Here is a 23,407-nt window from a genome sequence, read left to right on the forward strand (position 1 = left end):
ACCATTCTGTTCATATCAGTCTTACTATGGAAAATAGGCTCCAGTTTAAAAAAAAAAAAATCCCCAATCCAAGGCAGATGGTATGTTAATTAGTTGGGAAAGGAAACAGAACTGCTTAGCAATTGTTTTGCTTTCTTAAAAGCAAATGATCTTTAAGCTGCAAAGTACAGAAGAAACCTCATTAAGAGAGAACCAACGCACAAGCAGAAGAGGTCACTTTAAAAGAATTCATGTCTTCAAAATCTGGTGAATCACATTCCAGAGAGAATTGGCAAATGTAAGCACAAAAATATTCTGACAACCTCAGGAAAACATGGAAAAGGAAGGAAGTCTCAAGAGACTAGAGACTGAAACACACTTTTTCTCCCCTAATTAAAAAAGAATTCAAAACTGAAGGAAAGAATTAGAATTCCTAGGCAAACCAGTTAATATAATACCAATCTCCAGGAAAATTCAAGATTTAATCAGAAAATGGGGAAAAATACTGAGAGTTTCAAAGAACAGGGACTTCACTGAGAATCAATCATTTTTAAGCTAACATCATTTACTTTTGTGATGAATTAGAGTATATGCAGGATCTTTAATTTTAGCAAAGCATTTGATTAAAATTAGTCTCATAATGTCTGTATGAAGAAGACTGATCTGTGGGCTAGAAGAGTTTAATCTGAAGGACAGTGCTAAGTTCAGCAGATTAAATAGTCTCAGCAATACCTACTGAGGGCCAAATACATCTTCCCAACCAGTACTGTAGTTGGCACTTTCAGTACATTACTTTGAATTCTAATAATTACCTGAAAGGCAGAAATTCCTAACCTCAATTTATTGATATGGAAAAGAGGTTTCTCACTGTCACAAAGCTAGCAGCCAGGCTCCAAAACCAGGATCCAAAAGTCCACATCTTTCTATGTGCCACAGGCTTCTATAGATGCCACATGCCAAAAGGACTTGTCCCATGTATTATCAATGATATAAATATCTAGTGAACAAACTCCCCACATGTGCAGGTAACACAAAACCAGAGGCAGAGTGAACATGATGAAAGCCACAATCAAGATTAAAACATATCATTGGAAAAGACCTGGATGCTGGGAAAGCTTGAGGGCAAGAGGAGAAGGAGGCGACAGAGGATGAGATGGCTGGATGGCATCACCGACTCAATGGACATGAGTTTGAGCAAGCTCTGGGAGATGGTGAAGGACAGAGAAGCCTGGTGTGCTGCAGTCCATGGGGTTCCAAAAAGTCAGACAGGGCTTAATAACTGAACAACAGCAACAAGCTGGAAATTGGAGAGAGACTTAAAGTAATAGACAACAAGAGAAAAAATGTTCATATTCAAGAAATTAATTGCATAATTTAAAAATGAATAATGCCTACCTAGACAGCAAAGTGTGTGTGTGTGGTGGGGTGGGCGAGGGCCGGGGTGGGAGGATGGTGGTGGTGGTGGGTTTTTTAGTCAGCTTTGTTGTATTTACTACAAAAGCCGATTAAAAATCAGACGATTTTGTTTGAAGATAGAAACTCATTGCAGTCTGTACTGTTCAGACTAGACTGCATTTTTGAATTCAATTTGGGACTAAGGATCTTTAGCACAGAGACAGGTCTTAGGTAAGGGGAAACAAAATGAATATTATTTAATGATGATAACAAATGTTTACTAACTTCTAGGCAACTATGATAAGTACTTTATGAATATTATCTAATTTAATTCTCACAAAAACCCTATAGGTAGACAGAGTATATGATCATTCCTATTTTACAGATGAGGAAGCCAAAGCTGTCAAGTAAAGGAGACAAAAGTCTTACTCTAAACCAGTTTAGACTTTCCATTTCTTAACAATTTTTTGGTCACAAACTTTTTCAGATGGATGAAAGTCTTAGATCTTCTCTGCCGAAAAATTCTATATATAATTTCACAAGCTAGAGGGCTACTGGCAAAAGCAGGATTAATGAGAAGCTGGTCCAAGGAAGCAGTTGTCAGCTCAGTGTCAACAAGGCCTTGCTGACAGTGACAGAAAGGAGGGATGCCTCACAATGTTGTAGCTTCCTGTCACTGAAGTGCTCCCTGCAAAGTGTGGCCAGTCTGTCAGGAGAGCAACAGAGGGAGCGCTAAAATGGACCGGAGCTTGGTCAATGATCTTAAAGTATCCTTTTATTGTAAGACCGTGGGCCTAATAAGTAATTTTTGTTTGCTGGCAAAACAAAGAAGTTAAAAACTGGAGTTATGGTTTTAACAGACTATTCTGCTGAATACCTAAACATTAGTTATTTCCCACTTATATATGGTATCTATATCAAGTACTTGAAAACTACCTCATCCAAATATTCAGGGTATATTCAACTGTTGATCCTGATGTGATTTATACACTGTCATAATAATAATAGATCCTTTATTCCTCTGAATTCTTAACTAAAATATTCCCTAAGATAAACACCATGAATCTCCAATCCGAAAACGATGGGGTCTTTGATGAGAATGTTTACTGTTTTCATAAGAGATGGGGAGCGGGCAGACGGGACGCAGGAGAGAGCCTAATTGTTCTGCTCTGCTTCCCAGACCCCTTCGCTAACAGCCAGAGGATCTTACCGTCAGCTCTGCTTCACTTCCCATTTGCAATATAATTCACCTCCAGATTCAGCCTCCCACAGCTCTAACGGGAGCTCACATTTTGCTCCTGACATGCCATTCGGATCACAAGCCTGACAGTTGGCATACAAATTAAACGTTCATAGGCAAATCTTTTACCTGAAAGTCTTCTTCACTCTTCAGGTAAGAAGGAGGGAAGAAGGTGAAACTGCAATTCATTAATGCAAAGCTTTGAATTTGGGGGCTGAGAACAAGGGGGATGGGGCGGGGGCTAAGTTCTTAATTAGGAGCCGGAAACGCGAGGCTCTAGCAGGCAGCTGGCCAAGAAAGGTCCGGTTGAATCAGAGCCTCCTGCAACTCAGATTTCTGTCACTCAAAATCAAAAAGGCAAAACGGAGGAGCAGAGGCCGACGGACAGGTCGCCCACCTCTCAGGAGTTCACTCACACGACAGGACCGCGGGCAGGCGCGCGCCTCTCGGGCGTCTGGCTGGCGCGGGGCGGGAGCAGGCATCCGAGGCGGGTGGGCGTCAGGGCGCGGGCAGCTGAGGCTGGGCCCGGCGCGGAGTGCGGTCCAGCTGTGCGGGCAGTGGCGCCGCCTTCTCGCCAGCGGCCGGCTCAGTCAAGTGGCAGCGTTTGGAGGACGGGGTGTCCTTCGGCCCGGCTCGGGGCTCCTCCTCTCGCCGCCGCCGCGCCCGCCGCGCGCTCCAGAAGGGTTTGCGCCCAGCACCCGGCCGACCGGCACCGCAGGTGGCGGCGGAGGGGCGCGCTCGGCTCCAGGGCACGCCCTCTGCGGGCGGCACTCCAGCTCCCGGCGGGGCGGCCGGGCAGCCGGGATCACGTCCTTAGGCGCTGCTGGGGGCAAGGGCGGAGCTGGGCCGTGAGGCTAGCGCGTCAGGCCAGCGGGTCCGGCCACCGCCCTCGGGCCCATCCCCTGTACACTATCCAGACTGCGGCTATCCCCGATCCATCAGGAATGAGACCCCCCAAATTTCAAAGACAACATAAACGAGCAAGTCACTTCACTGCCCTGGCCCCTGATTTGAGCCACCAGGCCTGCTAACACTCTGGGCTCTGCCCAGGTGAGAAGAGGGGTTGGTCCCTTGTGGGGCTGTGGGGAGAACAGGAGCCCACGTGCACAAACGCAGCAGCCTCATCAAGGTCTTCCCAGCTAAGGGTTCCGGCGCCCCGGTCCAGGCTGAGCAGCCAAACCCACTTTGACCTCAGAACCTCACACCGCGCAAGCCTAGGTTGGAGGCTCTGCCCTTCCTAACTAGCGTGCACGCTGAGTATGCAGAGCAAAAGTGCTTGATGTAATTAAACATTTAAAAGGACACATCCATTTGGTACTTCTCTATCCAGAAATACTCAACATTTCCCAAGCATGTTTCTCCTTAAAACACCACTAACAAAGCATCCTTTACTAGCTCTTTTTGGTGCTTAAGTCTCTATCTCAAAACATGGCCATAATCCAGTGGTATTTCCGTGCACATTCCCCGTGATGCCTGTATCTTTCCAGCGTGATTCCTAGCAACAATAAAAGCCCCAAAAGAACTACAGAAGAACCATTATTTTAGTTGTGTTTTACAACGGATTAGTCATGCAAAACTCACGCTTGAAGAGACTTTGGTGATAACTTCACCTGACTTCTTTACATAACAGGTGAGGACAGAGGCCCAGAGTCCAGTGGCAAAACTAAATGTGAAAAAGAAAGGCTGGCACCTACACAGCTCACAGTCTGTAGATTAACATGAAGGTTAGCTCTCTAGAGGTATAGTAAAGAATATGCCTAGATTGCGGAGTGGTGGAGAAGCATAAATTATACAAAATCTAAATAGTTCAGACTTTTTTAGACTTTAAATGAATGAAACATTCCTACTTATTACAATGCTTAAATTAACTTAAGTAACTTTTATGCACAAAGATGGTAGCTCAGGAATACAATTTTCCTTCAGCATAATATTGATGGAATTGGAGTAGTCACATTCTGACAATTTTAGAATATTAAATACTTATATTAATTGATTTGTCTGATCAGTATTAATTTCTAATGTATACCAGTTGACCACACTAAGATAAAACACGTATTTAGTTCTATATATTTCAGGCACATCATGCTAAATAATTAGGATCAAATGCAAGGTTCTACTATTAGGCCTAATTCTTCACTGAAGGTGTCACTGTTTGCCCTCCCTTTTCTCACTTTAAGCGCTTACCAACTTTGTGCTGCAGTGATCCGTAAGAGACCTCTGGATTCCACACAGAGAGATCAGTGTTAGTTCACTATGTGCTCAAGGTGCACACAATACCTCCATAAAGCCAGCCACAGAGATAATAGTCATGAAATAGCTAAAGAAGAGCTATAAGCAAACCAGCCAGTAAGTACACACCAGTGGATAGAGGACAGAATATACTGTAAAATGTAAATCATAAGAGGTCGGCGAAAAGTGAGTAAGTTTTGATTAGGGTCATGAGACAAGCATAGAATTTTAATTATTGCAAGAAGATGTGTAATTGATGCTATATCCACAGGGGTGTCAATGAGCCTGGAACACATATGAATGGGAAGAGAATGAATCCAAGAGAAACAGTGATTCGTTTTGTTTAGAGAAATAAATCAGCCACTGAAAGTTCTTAAATTGTAAAGTGATGTAATAAAAATTGTCCTCGACTAGAATAGATTTAGGGTTAATTTGGCAACTCTAAGTAATTAGGTAGAGATTTGTGGCACAAGCAAATCATTCTGCAGAAATCCAGATGGAAAAATACCTGGCCTACTATAATGCCTGAGAATGAAAAAATACTCATAGAAGATGCTTTGTTATGTTCCATTCATAAACTTTATCTGTGGTTATTCTTGCCAAGATCTGAACTACCAAGATCTGAAACACTTAAAGCGTACTGGAGTTTAAGTATTACTTAAGTATACACTGGATTTTAAGTATTTCAATAATAAGAAATTTGCTCAGGCAATAAAAAGTATCTACCACGTACATATTTCTAGAGTGGAGTTGAAGAAATCACTCAGTTTGATCAGTAAAAATAAGGCAGTTATTAGCTGAGACTGAAATTACTGAAATTTGAGAAAGGCTTTTGTTTTGAGAACTTAACCTTTTTGTAATGAACACTGATTGCATTTGGAGTCAGAAAAAAACCCAGTAAGACAATTTACAGTTTGAAAAGAAAAGTTGAATAGTTTTAGGCCACCTCTAAGAAACCATGATCATGTTACAGGGTCCTTGTTTAGGAATTAGCTACTAGTTTTAATAAAATTTTAGCTAGTACAGTTTTAGCTTCTCTATCAGGCCTTGCTTGACCTTCAGTAAAATATTTTGGACAGTATTTTCACTGTTTACCTTAAAAAATTTTTTTATTTACATGTTGTAATAGAGAATTAGAATTATTGGTGCAAGAGGCAATTTATGGATAACCTATGACCTAAAACAAAGGAGCCAAATGCTTCAAATAATTTCATTGGCTTCCCAGAGTTCCTCCTATGACCCCTCCTCCACCTAATGTATTACTTGCAATTGAGCTACATTGATCATCTCGAATTAAAGGATTAGCTTCCAATTAAAAGCGGTTACTGGGAGCCCATCAGTTATTTCCCAGGAGAATGCCTAGCTCATTTCCAGAAAGAGGTCAATTTCTGGGACATTACTACTTATTTAGATCTAGGATTACTCAGTCTTTATGGATAAGGAAGTGCAATACACATTATCTACAGTCAACATCACAGATTCCTAATCTGATTCCAGCCTGATCTAACAACTGAGATTGACTCTACAAGTCTAAAGAGACCAGAAAAGAGTGAATCTACCTAGGGTAAAGTACAACAGAACATCTGTACAACAACTGCATTATCTCAGTTTTATGCATGGATCTCAGCTCACATTTCCTCCAGTGCATAAGACCAAGACCAGTCCTGCTATTACTATGAGTGAATTACAGCCTAAGCTACTAAGCTTTAGGGTCTCTTTCTGGCTGAGATGACCCTATCCTTCTTGCTCCACTTATGCCCACACCTTCTTGATGTCAGCTGCTATGCATACAACTCTAGATTTCAGTTGCTTCTCTGGAGGGAGGTACCAGGTAATTTCTGTTCCTTTCTTGTGAGGACACTCTACATTTCAATTTGTTATTTGAATTGAGCATGGCTATGTGTTTAGAGAGTAATGAGTCATGTATCAGTTCAGTCCTCCTTTTGCTAGAATTGGAGGCCCCATTTGCTCTTCAACATACTCCAGCCTGGCTTCTCTTCCAGTCACTCTTAAGATGCCTGTTCCTGCCAGTCACCAATGTTTCCTGCATCATAAAATTCAAGGGACATTTCTTAGGCCTTAATTTTTAGTGATTTATGAGAACTGAAACACTATTATATGATGCTGATTTCCTCCCTGAGTCTCTAACTGCTCCTAGTCTTCTGATTAATCTAAATACTCTTGTCACCCAGGGTCTGGTGTAGGTTCTCTGCTTTCTCTGCAGTATTTCTTCAGAGGAGCTTATCCATTTGCACTGCTTTCATATCATCCTTCTGCCAGTATCCCAAATTTATGTGTCTTGCCTTGGAGGCCTAACAGGCACCTCAAATTTAACATGTCAAAAGCAGCACTCTTGACACCTATCCTCCAAATAAGTTCCTCCTCTGGTCTTCTCCAACTCAGTAAATGGTAACTAGTGGCTATTAATAAAATCAAACTTAGGAGTCATTTTCAGTTTTCCTACTTGTATTATCCCTCCTCTTATTATATACAGTTTGCTAGCTGTTACCTAGATTACCTCCTCTTCAATTTTACCTTGAACAGGTGGTTCCTTTTCTCACTAAGTCCTAGCCACACTTACCTGTGCACTTCAGGGCCCCTCATACTTCCCATTTCCTCTATTTTTCCTACTTTCTCACTTGGCTGTCTCCTTCACATCTTGCATGTCTCATTTAAGTGTCCCCTCTTTGGAGATGACTTTCATGACTGTCTCTTAAAGCAGCCTTCTCTCTATAACCAGCTACTTTTTTATACATTACACTGTTTATTTCCTTCATAGCCTTTATCACTACTTGAAATTACCTTATTTGTTTTTATTTTATCTGCCTTCTCTAGAATTTGAGATCCATGAAAAGAGTAACTTTTAATAGCATTTAAATATTATTGGACTGCCCTGGTGGTACAGTGGAAAAGAATCTGCCTGCCAACTCAAGGGACACATATTTCATCCCTGGCCCAGGAAGATCCACATGACACAGAGCAGCTAAGCCCATGTGCCACAACTACTGAGCCTGCGTCCCTGGACCCTGTGCTCTCAAACAAGAGAAGCCACCACGACGAGAAGCCTGCATACCACCCTACTAGCCATGACTGGAGACAGCCCATGTACAGCAAGAAAGACCCAGCGCGGTCAAAATAAATAATTTAGAAAACAAGAAAACCCCCATTATTTACCAGTGCCTAGGAGAAGGCAATGGCAACCCACTCCAATACTCTTGCCTGGAAAATCCCATGGACAGGGGAGCCCGAAAGGCTGCAGTCCATGGTGTCTCTAAGAGTTGGACATGACTGAGCGACTTTGCTTTCACTTTTCATTTTCATGCATTGGAGAAGGAAATGGCAACCCACTCCAGTGTTCTTGCCTGGAGAATCCCAGGGACGGGGGAGCCTGGTGGGCTGCCGTCTATGGGGTTGCACAGAGTTGGACATGACTGAAGCGACTTAGCAGCAGCAGCAGCAGCAGCAGGATAATAGTACCTGGGATTCAGTAGGTACTAAAAATATTAATACTTCTTGAGCAAATAACAACAAGCTACTTCTACTTCCAATTATAGCAGACTAATTTATATTATAGCAACTTTCCCCATGAAATAAGTATAAAATTTGGACAAAATCTTAAAAAATTGACTAGAAGCATCCAAAAACTATCAGGGCAGTCAAGACTCAAGGAACCAAGACCCTTATTTGAATATAGATGCTAAAAAGTGAACCTGATGTTTTGTGCAGCATGTCCACTTGAGGCCTTTGCCAATTTGTAAACAACAGCCAAGAGGCTGAGAAGCTTTCATTCATTTCACAGAGTTTGAGAGTTGGAACTGCTGAAGTGATACATTACAGGAATAGCAAGAATATATCATAAATAAAGTGAAAGTAAATCAGCTCTCACAAAGACTAAACCTAGTCTTCATTGGCTCAATACATTATGTAGGTCTTTCCTAGTCTAGCAGACTGCAAAACACCACCCAGAGTCTCAAATTACTCCTAAAATTTTCAAATCACAATGTCTGAGATTCAATTAATTACTGCCACACATATTCTGAAGACAAAGGCCAAAGACTAAGAGAAAAATGGGAAAAATAAGTAGATCTACAAGAGTTCCAGACACGGATTATAAAATAACTATGGTTAATAAGGTAAAAAGGAACTAAAAAGCCTCTTGATGAAAGTGAAAGAGGAGAGTGAAAAAGTTGGCTTAAAGTTCAACATTCAGAAAACTAAGATCATGGCATCTGGTCCCATCATTTCATAGGAAATAGATGGGGAGACAGTGGAAACAGTAGCTGACTTTATTTTTCTGGGCTCCAAAATCACTGCAGATGGTGATTGCAGCCATGAAATTAAAAGATGCTTACTCCTTGGAAGGAAATTTATGACCAACATAGACAGCATATTAAAAAGCAGAGACATTACTTTGCCAACAAAGGTCCATCTAGTCAAGGCTATGGTTTTTCCAGTAGTCATGTATGGATGTGAGAGTTGGACTGTGAAGAAAGCTGAGCGCCGAAGAATTGATGCTTTTGAACTGTGGTGTTGGAGAAGACTCTTGAGAGTCCCTTGGACTGCAAGGAGATCCAACCAGTCCATCCTAAAGGAGATCAGTCCTGGGTGTTCATTGGAAGGACTGATGCTGAAGCTGAAACTCCAGTACTTTGGCCACCTCATGCAAAGAGCTGACTGATTGGAAAAGACCCAGATGCTGGGAGGGATTGGGTGCAAGAGGAGGGGACTACAGAGGATGAGATGGTTGGATGGCATCACCAACTCGATGGACATGAGTTTGAGTAACTTCTGGGAGTTGGTGATGGATAGGGAGACCTGGCGTGCTGCAGTTCATGGGGTTGCAAAAAGTTAGACACTACTGAGTGACTGAACTGAACTGAACTGAATAAGGTAAAAAATAGAAACCCACACAAAATCTTTGTTTTAAATCATATAGAAGCTTTAGAACTGAAAAAGGCAATAACTAAAATTAAGAACTCAGATAGACTGAATGCAGATTAGATACAAATAATAAGAGAAATGGCTTCCCTGGGAGCTCAATAATAAAGAGTCTGCCTGCCAATGCAAGAGATGTGGGTTTGATCCCTGGTCCAGGAAGATCCCTTGGAGAAGGGAATGGCAACCTACTCCATGGGAAATCCCATGGACAGAGGAGCCTGGTGGGGTCTAGTCTGTGGGGTTGCAAAAGAGATACAACTTAGCAACTAGACCACGACAATAAGAGGAGTAATGAAGAGAAAGACTGGACCACAAAAAATATCCAGACTAAATCTTCAGATCTTAAAAAGATGAAAAATGTAACAGACTTCTGAGAGGAAAATATGTATTATAGGTGAAATTAAGAGTTCCAGGAGAAGATATAGAGAATAGGGCATAAGTGATATCTGAATAGATAATAGAGGATTTTCCAAAACTGATGAAAAACATCAAGCCACAGATTCAAGATCCTCCATGAATACCGCATAATTGTACTCATCTCACATGCTACTAAAGTAATGCTTAAAATTCTCCAAGGCAGGCTTCAGCAATACATGAACCATGAACTTCCAGATGTTCAAGCTGGTTTTAGAAAAGGCAGAGGAACCAGAGATCAAATTTCCAACATCCGCTGGATCATCCATAAAGCAAGACAGTTCCAGAAAAACACGTATTTCTGCTTTATTGACTATGCCAAAGCCTTTGACTGTGTGGATCACAACAAAATGTGGAAAATTCTGAAAGAGATGGGTATACCAGAACACCTGACCTGCCTCTTGAGAAACCTGTATTCAGGTCAGGAAGTAAGAGTTAGAACTGGACATGGAACAACAGACTGGTTCCCAACAGGAAAAGGAGTACGTCAAGGCTGTATATTGTCACCCTGCTTATTTAACTTATATGCAGAATACATCATGAGAAATGCTGGGCTGGAGGAAGCACAAGCTGGAATCAAGATTGCCAGGAGAAATATCAATAACCTCATATATGCAGATGACACCACCCTTATGGCAGAAAGAGAAGAGGAACTAAAAAGCCTTTGATGGAAGTGAAAGAGGAGGTGAAAAATTTGGCTTAAAGCTCAACATTCAGAAAACTAAGATCATGGCATCTGGTCCCATCACCTCATGGGAAATAGATGGGGAAACAGTGGAAACAGCGTCAGACTTTATTTTTCTGGGCTCCAAAATCACTGCAGATGGTGATTACAGCCATGAAATTAAGACGCTTACTCCTTGGAAGGAAAGTTATGACCAACCTAGACAGCATATTAAAAAGCAGAGACATTACTTTGCCAACAAAGTCTATCTAGTCAAAGCAATGTTTTTTTCACTGGTCATGTATGGGTGTGAGAGTTGGGCTATAAAGAAAGCTGAGTGCAGAAGAAATGATGCTTTTGAACTGTGGTGTTGGAGAAGACTCTTGAGAGTCCCTTGGACTACAAGGAGATCCAACCTGTCCGTCCTAAAGGAGATCAGTCCTGGGTGTTCATTGGAAAGGACTGATGTTGATGCTGAAACTCCAATACTTTGAACACCTGATGCTCAGAGTTGACTCATTGGAAAAGACCGTGATGCTGGGAGGGATTTGGGGCAGGAGGAGAAGAGGATGACAGAGGATGAGACGGTTAGATGGCATCACTGACTCAATGGACATGGGTTTGGGTGAACTCCAAGAATTGGTGATGGATAGAGAGGCCTGGCGTGCTGCGGTTCATGAGGTCGCAAAGAGTCCGACACGACTGAGCGACTGAACTGAACTGAACTGATGAATACCAAGCTAGATAAAGTCCAATAAAATCACATCTAAGCACCTATTAGTAAAACTGCTGAAAAACAAACAGAAGATCTCAGAATAGCAGAGTAAGAGAGATATTATAAATTATTCTCAAAAGATCAATAGTATTTACAACTGCCTTTGAATAGAATTGATGAAAGCTAAAAGACAATAGAAATGACATCAAAGTATTTAATAAAACCTGCCAATATTCCAATTTTTTTCATAACCCTGCATAGGCAAATATTTTTTAAACAGAACACAAAAAGGATATCCATAAATAAGACTAAGTAATAATATTAAATGAAAAGAAAGACCTTCTTTTCATGAAATGATACTAAGAATGAATATATGAAACATATCTTGGAAAAGATAATTGCAATAAAGATATCTTAAAAAGGACTCACATATAAAATAAAAGTAACTTCTGCAAGAAAAAGATAACACAATTTTTAAAATGCTAAAAATTTTAATGGGGAATTTACAGAAGAGGATATCCAAGTGGGCATTTTACAAAAGAGGATTAATAAATATATGCAAATATGCTCATCATTACTAGTCACTATGAAATGCAAATTAAGATCAAAATAAGATACGACTAGACACCCATCAGACTTGGGAGAACCCCAAATGTTGGTTAGGATAATGTACAACTGGAACTCTCATATGCTACAAATGGGAAGAAAATTGGGACAATCATTTTGAAAGATGTTTGGTGCTAAATAGAGCTAAATATTTTCCTGTCATAAGATATGAAAATCACATTCATAATAAAAATTTATGTGCATGTGCACCAAGAGACAAGAATATTTACAGCATCATTATTTATGGTAGCTCCAAAATTAGAAATGCTCATCACTATTAGAACCACATCTGGTAATTAGTGTGCACTCAATGAATATAAGTTTTATTATCTTTTTAGCCTATGAAAATCTTTTCATTCTATTGTACATTATAAAAAATCAACCTAGCTGAGAACCAAAAACATCTGCTCAGAAATATCTAATTAAATATAGTAATTGGAAGTACTTAAATAAAATAATTACTACTTCAAGAATTGTTAAAATTTATAATAAATTTAATCCTTAAGTTCTTTTCTTTCAAGTACCAGAATTCCAACATTAGGCATAAATTAGATTCAATTTTATTTTTAAAAGGCATGCTCTTATGATTCTGGAACAAAGATTCGTCTCCCTGTTGAAATTCAGAACTAAGTTTTTAAAGTAAATATCTTGCAAAGAGAAAAAAAAATTGTTACTTCACTATAAATCATCAGTTAACATCTTGGCTACTAACTGTGGCCAAGTGAATCAGATAACTTCAGGGTTTTTATGCAGGAAAAAATAACCTGAAGTTATCAGGTTCACTAAACTATTACCAGTCTCCTTCAATAGTTGTGAGCCCAACTGAATGGTTCCTCCATAGATGTTAGAGTCTTGTTTTTTCAAGACCTCTCATGCTATGTTTTCTAAATGATGGCTGAAAAAGATTTACAAGATGTAATCCTAATCCTAAGAATCATTGGTTTAAAAAATATATACACACACATACTGGAACTTGGTAAATATGATTTGTTAAAATTCCTATATATTCTTTCTGAAAATGGGAAACCAAGGATCCAGACCTAGTGGCCAAGGAACTAGTCATAATCTACATGACTGATTTAGGAGCACTTTTCCCTATCCTCCCATTACATTTTATATATGTGTCCCTAATAAGATATACTTAGTTGTAATGAACAGTTTGCATTTATGTATTCTCACTTAAATGACAGAAGTAATGTTTTAGTTAGCAAGTTTGAGATGGACATGTACACACTGCTGTATATAAAAGAGATACCAACAAGGACGTGCCATATAGCACAGGTAACTCTGCTCAATATAAAAACCTAATTGGGAAAATAATTTGAAAAATAGAAACATTTATATGTATAACTGACTTAATTTGCTGTACATCTGAAATTAACACTGTATTGTTAATTGACTGTACTCCAATAGAAAAGTTAAAAAAAAAAAGAAGATGTCTTTTCATTAGCATGCCCAATTCCTAGCTGAGTACCTAGTACCTAATGGGAACTTAAGATGTGTCAAATAGAGGAAAACCAAAGTTATAAATACACCAGAGAAAACTGTGAATTCCAAGTTAAGATCTCAGATTTGTAAATCACAGGGCAAGACAAAACTTTGTAGAACTTGATATCCCCTGGGTGACCTAACAGAAACCAAATCCTAAAGTCAAAAAACACAGCAGTTGGATGATGTCTATCTCAACATGATACAGTAATCTGTTTCAACATTGGGACAGTCTTGCTCACATTTATTATAATGCACTCTTCTGCTTACCTTCTAATGGTATTTGCTTGTATAAGAACTTTTATTCATTTATTTCTAGTGAAATAAAAAAATTTACTCTCAAATATCTAGATAAATAGGTAACTACTTAAAATGATAAATCTATCATCAGTGTATTGATAAGAAATTTTCATTAAAATGTTTCCTGAGAAACTGCTCCCATGAGCCCAACATCTTAAGCAAGAAAAATCCATAGGCTTCCTCAGATATGTCTATCAGAGTTTAAGTTTGGTTGTGTTTATTACCAATAAACCTTAAACAAGACTCTTTAATTATTTCCCTGGTATTTTGTTAAGTGAGCATGGGGACATGATCATTCCAATTTTACTGATGGAGGAATCAAAAGGCATAAAGCCCTCCTGCCTTACTTCTGCAGTCCTAAATGGGAGAGAGATTACTGGCCAACATGTTTCTCTCGGGTGTTGCCTCTGTGGCTCTATTAGCAATTGTATTTTCTTTTCCAAGACTTCTTTATGATTCATAAAGTTTAAATTATAATTGTCTCTGCTGTATATATTCCACATTTATGGCTTCTTTTCCTTCCAAACACTTTCACTCCATTTTTTCCCAACTACTTTATTGCCTTGAGTGGTTGAGAAGAATATTCTGCTTAAACAGAAAGCTATCATGGGACGAACATCAGTTCAGTTCAGTTCAGTTCAGTCGCTCAGTCGTGTCTGACTATTTGCAACCCCATGAACCGCAGCACGCTAGGCCTCCCTGTCCATCCAATCATCTCATCCTCTGTCATGCCTACTTCTCCCACCTTCAATCTTTCCCAGCATCAGGGTCTTTTCAAAGGAGTCAGTTCTTTGCAGCAGGTGGTCAAAGTACTGGAGTTTCAGCTTCAGCATCAGTCCTTCCAATGAATATTCAGAACTGATTTCCTTTAGGATGGACTGGTTGGATCTCCTTGCAGTCCAAGGGACTCTCAAGAGTCTTCTCCAACACCACAGTTCAAAAGCATCAATTCTTTGGTGCTAAGCTTTTTTATAGTCCAACTCTCACATCCATACATGACCACTGGAAAAATCATAGCTTTGACTAGATGGACCTTTGTTGGTAAAGTAATGTCTCTGCTTTTTATTATTTTTTTGTTTTACTTATAACTTTATTTTATAAACTATGAAAAATTTAAAATACACTAAAGTCTGGACTGAATCAAGTGTACTTAAAAATATGGAACGCTTCACGAATTTGTGTGTCATCCTTGCGCAGGGGCCATGCTAATCTTCTCTGTATCATTCCAATTTTAGTATATGTGCTGCTGAAGCGAGCATAGTAATGTCTCTGCTTTTAATATGCTGTCTAGGTTGGTCAAAACTTTCCTTCCAAGGAGTAAGCATCTTTTAATTTCATGGCTGCAGTCACCATCTGCAGTGATTTTGGAGCCCAGAAAAATAAAGTCAGCCACTGTTTACACTGTTTCCCTATCTATTTGTCATGAAGTGATGGGACCAGATGCCATGACCTTAGTTTTCTGAACGTTGAGCTTTATGCCAACTTTTTCCATCTCCTTTTTCACTTTCATCAAGAGGCTCTTTAGTTCTTCTTCACTTTCTGCCATAAGGGTGGTGTCATCTGCATATATGAGATTATTGATATTTCTCCCAGCACTCTTGATTCCAGCTTGTGCTTCTTCCAGCCCAGCATTTCTCATGGTGTACTCTGCATATAAGTTAAATAAACAGGGTGATAATATACAGCCTTGATGTACTCCTTTTCCTATTTGGAACCAGTCTGTTGTTCCATGTCTAGTTCTAACTGTTGCTTGCTGACCTGCATACAGGTTTCTCAAGAGGTAGGTCAGGTGGTCCCATCTCTTTCAGAAATTTCCACAGTTGATTGAGATACACACAGTCAAAGGCTTTGGCATAGTCAATAAAGCAGAAATAGATGTTTTTCTGGAATTCTCTTGCTTTTTTGATGATCCAGAAGGTGTTGGCAATTTGATCTCTGGTTCCTCTGCCTTTTCTAAAACCATCTTGAACATCTGGAAGTTCACAGTTCATGTATTGCTGAAGTCTGATTTGGAGAATTTTGAGCACTACTTTACTAGCGTGTGAGATGAGTGCAATTGTGCAGTAGTTTGAGAATTGTTTGGAATTGCCTTTCTTTGGAACTGGAATGAAAACTCACCCTTTCCATTCCTGTGGCCACTGGTGAGTTTTCCAAATTTGCTGACATATTGTGTGCAGCACTTTCACAGCATCATCTTTCAGGATTTGAAATAACTCAACTGGAGTTCCATAACTTCCACTAGCTTTGTTCATAGTGATGCTTCTTAAGGCCACTTGACTTCACATTCCAGGATGTCTGGCTCTAGGTGAGTGATCATACCATCATGATTATCTGGGTCATAAAGATCTTTTTTGTACAGTTCTTCTGTGTATCTTTTCTACCTCTTCTTAATATCTTCTGCTTCTGTTAGATCCCACCATTTCTGTCCTCTACTGAGCCCATTTTTGCATGAAATGTTCCCTTGGTATCTCTAATTTTCTTGAGAAGATCTCTAGTCTTTCCCATTCTGTTGTTTTCCTCTATTCATTTGCATTGATCCCTGAGGAAGGCTTTCTTATCTCTCCTTGCTATTCTGTGGAACTCTGCATTCAAATGGGAATATCTTTCCTTTTCTCCTTTGCTTTTTGCTTCCTTTCTTTTTACAGCTATTGGTAAGGCCTCCTCAGACAGCCATTTTGCTTTTTTGCATTTCTCATTCTTGGGGATGGTCTTGATTCCTATCTCCTGTACAGTGTCATGAACCTCCATCCATAGTTCATCAGGCAGTTTGTCTATCAGATCTAGTCCCTTAAATCTATTTCTCACTTCCACTGTATAGTCATAAGGGATTTGATTTAGGTCATACCTGAATGGTCTAGTGGTTTTCTCCAGTTTGTTCAATTTCAGTCTTAATCTGGCAACAAGGAGTTCATGATCTGAGCCACAGTCAGCTCCTGGTCTTGTTTTTGCTGACTGTATAGAGTGTCTCCATCTTTGGCTGCAAAGGATATAATCAATCTGATTTTGGTGTTGACCATCTGGTGATGTCCATGTGTAGAGTCTTCTCTTGTGTTGTTGGAAGAGGGTGTTTGCTATGACCAGTGTGTTCTCTTGGCAGAATTCTATTAGCCTTTGCCCCACTTCATTCTGTACTCCAAGACCAAATTTGCCCATTTCTCCAGGCGTTCCTTGACTTCCTAATTTTGCATTCCAGTCCCCGGTAATGAAAAGGACATCTTTTTTGGGTGTTAGTTCTAGATGGTCTTGTAGGTCTTCATAGAACTGTACAGCTTCTTCAGCATTACTGGTTGAGACATAGACTTGAATTACCGTGATATTGAATGGTTTGCCTTGGAAACGAATAGAGATCATTCTGTCATTTTTGAGATTGCATCCAGGTACTGCATTTCGGACTTTTCTTGACTATGATGGCTCCTCCATTTCTTCTAAGGGATTCCTGCCCATAGTAGTAGATATAATGGTCATCTGAGTTAAATTCACCCATTCTAGTCCATGTTAGTTCACTCATTCCTAGAAGGTCAGTGTTCACTCTTGTCATCTCCTGTTTGACCACTTCCAATTTGCCTTGATTCATGGACCTAACATTCCAGGTTCCTATGCACTATTGCTCTTTACAGCATCTGGCCTTGTTTCTATCACCAGTCCCATCCACAACTGGGTGGATGCAAGTCAGTAAAGAGAAGAATAAAAGGATGAAGAAATACTAACAAGAAGAAAGCATGGCAGTGATTTTGGTATCAGTGAATGCAGAACTGAAATCAAAAAGCAATTTTAAAAGACTTTTTTTTTTTAATGCTAAGGGTAAGAATTCAAAAAGAATATAAGAAATGAATACCTAGGTACCAAATAAGTGACTTAGCACTAACTAACTTTCATGAAGTAAAAACCCATAGACTATACACAGAGAAACAGAAATACACCACAAACAGGATACTTTAATTTACCTACCAATCCAAAAATATCAAACAGTCAAAAAATAAGATACAAAAAAATGGAAATAATCACAAAAACAAAAGGGATTATAGAACTATTTTGTACAACTGTGTGAAAAATAAATAAAGAAATAGATAAATTCCAAGGAAAAAGTATTCAACCAAAACTTACCCCAGCAGGTTTAGGAATTCCACTGAACTTGATTTCTATTGGAACTTACAAATTAGGCTGTCGTAGCTAAAGTACAGTTAAGAGTATCACGGTAAAGCACTGTCGGATACTAAAGTTGTGTATTGGAATGGAGGGAAATCTGAAAGAAGTGGTTGCAAACTAGCTTAATTGCTGGTTATATGTATTGCATATATCTACTCCACCCTTCCACAAGTACTATTTCCTAGTTTCACAGAGAAATCTTTAGAGAATAGGTAAGTCTAACATTATTTAAACTGTCTCAGATCTCAGAAAAATGTCTCAGTTCTCAGAATAATGAAAACTTCAAAATTATCTCATAAATCACTGATACTAAAACTGATAGAATGAAAAAAGATGAATTATATTTATGAATATCGCTTCAAAAAGACAGTAAAATATTAGTAAACAGCACAGTAAGGGAATATCTGTCATAATCAACTCAGGTTCCTCCCCCCCTCCTGTACAAGAACGTCTGAATTGTTCAATAGTACAACATTTAGTCCTGTATTTTAGCATATTAATAAAATGGAAAATTACATTTGTATATAATCATAGGAGGGAAGATCCCCTGGAGGAGAGCATGGAAGCCCACTCCAGTATTCTTGCTTGGAGAATTCCATGGACAGAGGAGCCTTGCAGGCACCAGTCCATGGGGTGGCGAAGACTTGGACACGACTGAAGCGACTTAGCATGTATGCACATAGGCACAGAAAATAAATTTGCTGAAAATAAATCTACTCTTGATTTCCAAAAAAAGCACTCAGAATAAGAGTTGATGAAAACTTCACTTTTATGATTGGACATATTGTATCTAAGCCCTAAGGCAAACGTATTTCCTAATGGAGAAAGGCCAAAGATATTTCTCTTAAAGTCAGAAATTAGACAAACTCATTATCAAACTATCAAACTTCTACAACAATCACTACTACTTCACACTGTCTAATTAATTGCCTAATACCTCCAAAACTATAGGAAGTTAAAGGTACAGAAATTGGAAAAAAATTAAATTATCTCCATTTTGCAGATGGTATGATCATACACCTGAAAAAGTCCAAGAGACAGCGAATGAAACTGACAACTAAAGAGAAATCAAAGTAGTCTGATATAAAATGATTATTATACAGAAATTAATCTATTAAAATAACAATGACAGAAATAATGTAAATAGACTCCCTTTCAATAACAACAAAAGATGAAATATTCAGGGCTTAGGAAATACCCAGAACCCAGGGGAGAATCTTTCTAATACAAAGGATATGAAACTTAACTTGGGAGGATGTGGAGAAAAAAGAACCCTTGTGCATTGTTGGTATGAATGTAAACTGGTGCAGCTGCTATGGAAAACAGTATGGAGGTTCATAAAAAACTCAAAAGTAGAACTACCATATGGTTCAGTGATTCCACTCCTAGGCCTATACCTGGAGAAAACCATAATTCAAAAACATACATAAACCCCAAAGTTCTCTGCAGCACTATTTACAATAGCCAAGACATGAAAACAATCTAAATGTTCAATGACAGAAGAATGGATAAGAAGATGTGGTACACATACACAATGGAATAATACTCAGTCATAAAAAAGAATGAAATAATGCATTTGAAGCAACATGGATGGACCTAGAGACTATAATACTAAGTGAAATAAGTCAGAGAGAAAGGCAAATATCATATGATATGATATCACTTATATGTGGATGCTAAAAAATGATACAAATGAACTTATTTACAAAACAGAAACAGACTTACAGATCTTAGAAAAAAAATTTATAGGTATCAAAGGGGAAAGGTGTGGGGGAGCAGGATAAATTAGGAGTTTGGGATAACATGTGCAAACTATTATATATTAAATAATCTACAAGGACCTACTGGATAGCACAGAGAACTCTATCCAATATTCTGTAATAACCTAAACAGTAAAAATATCTGAAAAAGAATAGAAAGAATAGATACATGAATATGTAAAATGGAATCGCTTTGCTGAACACCTGAAGCACAACACTGTAAATCAACTATCCTCCAACATAAAATAAACATAAAAATAAAACTTAAAACTAGAACTATCATAGCATCTAGCAAGTCCACTTCTGGGTGTTTTTCTGAAGGAAACAAAAACATTAACTTGAAAAGATAAGCTCATGTTTACTGCAGCATTATTCACAAGAGCCAAGATATGGATATGGAAGCAATTGAGATGTCTACTACTGATGGATGAATGGACAAGACAGATGTTGAGTCAATATTTATGATAATTTAGCCATAAAAAGAAGGAAATCCTGTCATCTGGACCTTGAGAGTGCTATGCCGAGTGAAATAATGAGAGAAAGACTAAATAAAACAATGAGAGAAAGACAAGTATTGTATGATCTTACTTATATGTTCAGGGAGGCCTGGCGTGCTGCAATTCATGGGGTCACAAAGAGTCAGACACGACTGAGTGACTGAACTGACTGACTGACTTATATGTCCAGTTCAGTTTTTTTGCTTAACTTATGTGGAACCCAAACACCAAAGCAATTAACATAACCAAGCTGGTACAAACGATTATCAAGGCTTGGCTATTTTGAGTATGTTGGCTATCTCCTACATGGTATAATGTTGATTGCTCTCAATTAATGTCTCAAGTTGATCGCTATCAACTTCAATTGGTCTACCTGACTGTGGAGCATCATCCAGTGAAAAACTTCAGCATGAAACTTCACAAACCACTTTTGACACATTTGGTCACTCAGAGAACCTTCTCCATACATTGCAAAAATCTTTTTTGTGTGTTTTATTTGTGTTTTTACCTTTCTTGAAATAACAAAGCATAATATGCTAAAAATTTTGCTTTTCTCCCATTTTCAATAATAAAACATCTACAAAAAATTTGCTAATTTTTTAAAAAAATGCATGCCAATATGACAGCTGTCATAATACAATCTAAAAAAATGTTTTGAATGAAGTTGAAGACTAAGCGCTACTAAATCCTGAGCCAACTTTTTGGCCAAGCAACTATATCAAATTATTATGTTGTACACCTGAAGCTATTAACTAAATTTTATTTGTCAATTATATTGCAGTGAAAACAATTTGACTCAGATTAATGTAAAGATGTATTGTGTTCTTTAGTGGGAAGACAATATCATAAAACAATGTGTGATATTTTTAAATTATCAAAGAACAAACAGTAAAAATATGGATTATTTTCTGGAACTAGATAAACCAATCTTAAAGTGCCCAGGAAAAAATAAGTGATCAAAGAAGAATCATCTGGAAAATTCTGCAGTGTAAAAGTACTATAATGCATCAATCATTAAATTATAGGAGTGGCTCATGAAGACAGACTAATCAAATAGGATAGAAAGTCCAGAGAGAGACTTGAATACCTATGGGAATTTAGTGTGCAATGAATACTGCACATCAAGTCAAACAATAAAGATAGACTTTTTAATAAATAGTCTTGGGAAAACTGGGTAGCAAATTGGAAAAAATAAGGCAGATTCCATACTGATGCTATGTATCAAGTTAAACAAATAGATACAAATGGATCAAATGTTTAAATGTAAGAAAATGAAATTTAGAAGTATTAGAAAGCAGCAAAGGTGGTTTTTATTATAACCTGGGGAAAGTATTTTATCGTAACTAACTGTGACTCAAATTTTGGAAAGGCTAACAGTTAGACGTAAATACAAATGAAATCAGCACTTCTGCATGTCAGAAACATGTCATTAGCAGAGTTAAAACAAACGTAACAAAATAGGCAAGATATCTCCAACTCATAGCACAGACCAAACGCTTACATTCTCAATATACATGAAAAACTTTTAGGAATAGAGAAGAAAAAGACTAACTTTATAGAAAAGTAACCAAAAGATAAGAATGGACAAGTCACAGAAAAAAACCAGTAGCATAGCCACTAAATCAATGGCTATAAAATGATGCTAACTTCACTAGTAAAAATGCAAATTAATACTACTCTGAGATATAACTGCTTAACCATGAGATTGGCAAAATCCAAAAATATTATAACATGCTGTTGGAGAGGCGGCTATGGAGAAATGGACACTTTCAAACATTGTTGGTAGGTGCAGAAAATGAAATAACCATTAGGAAAGAATTTCTGGAATTATCAACCAAAATCTCAGATGTGTTTACTCTCGACTTAACTGTCTGAATTTTAAGAATCTCATGCATATGTGTAGGAGATTTATTTTGCTGCTGCATGTGCTCTGTGATGTCTGACTCTCTGCAACCCCATGGACTATTGATTGCCAGGCTCTGTTCATAGGATTCTCCAGGGAAGGATACTGAAGTGGGTAGCCATTTCCTTCTCTAGGGGATCTTCCCGACCCAGGTATCAAACCCACATCCCCTGAGTCTCCAGCATTGGCAGGCAGATTCTTTACCACTGTACCACCTGGGAAGCCTGTGTGTGTGTGTGTGTGTGTGTGTGTGTGTGTGTATAGGTGTACATAACATAGGAAGATACAGATATTGTATGTAACGTGCATACACATACAAATATATACACATGAGTGTCTAACTATATATCTGTGCTAATTTGAAACGACAGTTTGAAATGATGGTTTATTTCTTTGCAGAATTGTCTGTAAAAGCAAAAGACTAGAATGCAGCATCCAGCAGTATGGATTTATATTCAGCAGTATTTATATACTTGAATAAATCATGGTATATAAAAAAATTCTGCATCCACAAGAACGACTAAGGAATATCTGTATCAACTACTGACTTGGAAATATCTCTAGGATAAATTTTCATGTTAAAAAAAGCCAAGAGTAAAAGTGTGTATATATTTTAGGCTATGTAGTGCAGGAAACAGAGGAGAGGCAGGTTCAATCCCTGGGTCAGGAAGATGCCCTGGAGGAGGAAATGGCAACCCACTCTAGTATTCTTGCCTGGAAAATTCCATGGACAGAGGAGCCTGGTGGGCTACAGTCCATGGGGGTCACAAAGAATCAGACACAAATGAGTAAAAGAGCACAAGACAGTCTTTTATATAAAAATACATTCACTTGTTTTTGCATAAAGAAATACTGAAAGGACAGCAAATAAACTAATAAAAAAGGTAATCTAGTGTAGCTAGAGAAAAACATGAGACGGCCCAGGTAGGAATGAGACTTCAATAAACTGGTATTTTAAATTCAGACTTAGACTGGAGAAAGTAGGGAAAACCACTAGACCATTCAGGTATGATCTAAATCAAATCCCTTTTGATTATACAGTGGAAGTGACAAATAAATTCAAAGGATTAGATCTGATAGACACACTGCCTAAGAACTATGGACAGAGGTTTGTAACATTGTACAGGAGGCAG

General features: G+C 38.5%; 1 protein-coding gene and 1 non-coding gene across 8 annotated transcripts in view; both read right to left on the reverse strand.

Moving 5' to 3' along the window:
• C13H2orf88 (chromosome 13 C2orf88 homolog) overlaps window positions 1-23,407 on the reverse strand; it is a 68,869-nt gene that overhangs the window by 34,510 nt on the left and 10,952 nt on the right. The window contains exon 1 of one of the 7 annotated variants that reach the window (XM_070475874.1): window positions 3,031-3,372. The exons of 3 other annotated variants lie outside the window; for them this stretch is intronic. The gene's annotated coding sequence lies outside the window, so the exon portion shown is untranslated. Of the gene's footprint in view, window positions 1-2,584; window positions 2,679-2,743; window positions 2,987-3,011; window positions 3,373-23,407 lie in introns of those variants that run through there. 3 more of the 7 variants (XM_070475872.1, XM_070475873.1, XM_070475875.1) reach the window with 3 other exon arrangements.
• On the reverse strand, window positions 15,121-15,227 carry LOC139038134 (U6 spliceosomal RNA). The gene has a single exon (XR_011491077.1). It is a non-coding gene; the product is annotated as a U6 spliceosomal RNA (small nuclear RNA).

This window comes from Odocoileus virginianus, chromosome 13, assembly GCF_023699985.2.
Source record: "Odocoileus virginianus isolate 20LAN1187 ecotype Illinois chromosome 13, Ovbor_1.2, whole genome shotgun sequence".
NCBI classification, from domain to species: Eukaryota; Metazoa; Chordata; class Mammalia; order Artiodactyla; family Cervidae; genus Odocoileus; species Odocoileus virginianus.